The 3,207-nt window shown below is 37.0% G+C and overlaps 1 pseudogene; it reads right to left on the reverse strand.

Annotated features, from left to right (window-relative positions):
- Positions 1–1,780: 1,780 nt before the first annotated feature.
- Positions 1,781–2,412, reverse strand: LOC127185303 (60S ribosomal protein L10a-like; annotated as a pseudogene).
- Positions 2,413–3,207: the final 795 nt, after the last annotated feature.

A 3,207-nucleotide genomic window follows, 5' to 3' on the forward strand; every position in this document is an offset into this window, starting at 1 on the left:
TCCCCTTTCTCCACATCTTCACCAGCATGTTCTGTCAGTTAAGATTTTGATCTTAGCCATTCTTTTAGGTGTTAGATAGAATCCCAGACTAGGTTTGATTTGCATTTCCCTAATAACAAAGGACTTTGAACATTTCTTTAAGTACTTCTTGGCCATTTGATATTCTTCTGTTCAGAATTTTCTGTTTAGTTTTATGCTCCATGTTTCAGTTGGGTTATTTTGTTTGTTAGTGTTAATTTTTGAACAATTTTATACATATTAGATATAAAGCTTTTGCCAGAGGTAGGATTGATGAAGATCTTTCCCAAATCTGTAGACTGCTGTTTCATTCTATTGACAGTGTCCTTTGCCTTACAGCAGATTTTCAGTTTCAAGAGGTCCCAATTATTAATTATTGATATTAGGGCCTGAGCTGTTGGTGTTCTGTTCAGGAAGTTGTCTCTGCACCAATGAGTTCAAAGGTCTTCACCATTTACTTGTCTGATTTATTTAGTGTATCTTCTGCTATGTTGAGATCTTTGATCTTGGACTTGAGTTTTCTATATGTAGACATCAGTTACACCAAGACCATTTGTTAAAGCTACTGTCTTTTTTTTTCATTGTATGACTTGGCGCCTTTGTAAAAAATCAAGTGCCCATAGATGTAGGGGTTTATATCTGGGTCTTTGATTTGATTCCATTCATCCATCAGTCTATTTCTATGCCAGTGCTATGCAGTTTTTATTACAATTGCTTTGTAGTACAGCTTGAAATCAGGGATGGAGATACCTCCAAAGGTTCTTTTTTTGTGTGTGTACACAATTGTTTTAGCTATCCCTAGTTTTTGCTTTTCCATGTGAAGTTGAGAACTGTTCTTTCAAGGTCTGTAAATAATTGTATTAGTATTTTGAGGGGGATAGCTTTGAGTCTGTAGAATCCTGTCTGTAGATGGCCATTTTTACTACGTTAATACTACGAATCCGTGAGCATAGGCTATATTTCCATCTTTTCATATATCTTTCAATTTTTTCAGAGACTTGAAGTTCTTCTTATACATGTCTTTGACTCACTTGGTTAGAGTTACACCAAGATAATTTATATTATTTGTGATTATTGTGAAGGGTGTGATTTCCTTAATTTCTTTCTAAGTCAGTTTATCATTTGTGTATGGGAAGGATACTGATTTTTAAAAAAAATTAATCTCATATCCATCCACTTTGCTGAAGGTGTTTTCCAGCTGTAGGAGTTCCTTGGTGGAATTTCTAGGGTCGCTTTTTTATACTGTCATATCATCTGCGAATAGAAATACTTTGACTTCCTCCTTTCCAATTTGTATCCTATCAATCTCCTTTAGTTGTCTTATTGTGCTAGCTAGAACTTTAAGTACTATATTGAAAAGAAATGGAGAGAGTGGGTAACCTTGTTTAGTCTCTGATTTTAGTGGGATTGCTTTGAGTTTCTCTCCAATTAATTTGATGTTCGCTACTGGTTTGTTGTATATAGCTTTTAATATGCTTAGGTATGGGTCTGGTATCCCTCATCTCTGCAAGACATTTTATCATGAATGGATGCTAGATTTTGTTGAAAACTTTTTCTGCATCTAATGAGATGATCATGTGATTTTTTTCTTTCAGTTTGTTTATATGCTGGATTACATTGACTGATTTCATATGTTGACCCATCCCTGCATCCCTGGGATGAAGCCTATATGGTCATGGCAGATGGTGAATTTGATGTGTTCTTGGATTTGGTTTGCAAGTATTTTTATTGAAGTGGCATCACTAAGATTTATTGGGGTGTCCTAGTAGAGATGCATGATGCTCTTAATGTACAAAGCCTGGACATTTTGACAGTTCTTTTTGAGCAAGGACATAAAAAAATTGACAGTCAGGTGGATTTTGTAGAGCAGCTCATCATCAGTCATCTTCACATGGCCAAGAGCAACATTCAGACAAAGCTCCTTCTTCATCTGGAACATGATCGTGGATTTCACCTCATCAACCTTGGCCACCATGTTTTCATTATATGCCAGCAGGGAAGGAAACTTGCCAACCTTGTTTAGGCCTGGGCCCAGGATATGTGGGATCTGCTTCATCAGAGACTCTGAGACCAAAAAAAGCATCATATTCCTTAGCTATTTTTAAAATCAACTTCTTGTTTTTACTAAGTTTCTTCAGCACCTTAATGTCCATCTGGGGGATATCCACAACCTTGGCCTCATCACAGTGCTGCTGGTCCCCCATGACATATACTGAGAACTTGCAATGAAGAGTGGACTTATGCTTGACAGTGCCCAAGAAGCGTTTGTCCTTCTCAGGGTCATAGCTCTTCAGGCTGATCTGAAACTCCACCATATCAAGAGACTTATAGCTCTTGTGCTGGGTCCCATACTGCCCTGTACAGGGTGTCAAGAGAGACTTTGCTGCTCCTCATGGCTGCTCCAGCCATGAGAATCAGAAAAGAGTGGTTTGCAAGTATTTTATTGCATGTCTTTGCATCAATGCTCATGAGTAAAATTAGTCTGAAATGCTTTATTTTTTGAGTCTTTGTGTATGTTAGGTGTCAGGGTGACTGTGGCCTCATAGACTGTGTTTGGCAATATTCTCTCTGTTTCTATTTGGTGAAATAATTTGAGGAGTATTGGGACTAGATCTTCTTTGAAAGTGTGGTAGAAATTTGTGTTACAGTGATCTGGGTCTTGGCTTATTTTGGTTGGGAGAATTTTATTAAGGGCTACAGGACTGTTTCAGTACTTTCCATGATCTTGATTTAACTTTGGTAGGTGACAGCTATCAAGAAATATATCCATTTTCTTTAGGTTTTCCAATTTTGTGGAATAAAGGCTTTGTAAATAAGACCTAATGAGTCTTTGTACTTCCTCAGTGTCTGTTGTTGTCCCCCTTTTCATTTCTGATTTTGTTTGGAAACTCTACCTCTGCCTTTTAGTTAGTTTGGCTAAGGGTTTGTCAATATTGTTGATTTTCTCAAAGAACCTGCTCTGGGTTTTACTGATTTCTTTGGTCTATTCTTTTTGTTTCTAATTTATTGATTTCAGTCCTCAGTTTAATTATTTCCTGCAGTCTACTCCTTTTTCATGTGTTTGCTTCATTTTTTCTTAGCGCTTTCAGGTGAGTTGTTATGTTGCTAGTATGTGATCGCTCCAATTTCTTTATGAAAGCATTGTGTTCCATTAGTTTGGATATGTTGTGCCTTCATTTTCATTGAATT

Source organism: Acomys russatus, chromosome X (genome assembly GCF_903995435.1).
Source record: "Acomys russatus chromosome X, mAcoRus1.1, whole genome shotgun sequence".
NCBI lineage: Eukaryota > Metazoa > Chordata > Mammalia > Rodentia > Muridae > Acomys > Acomys russatus.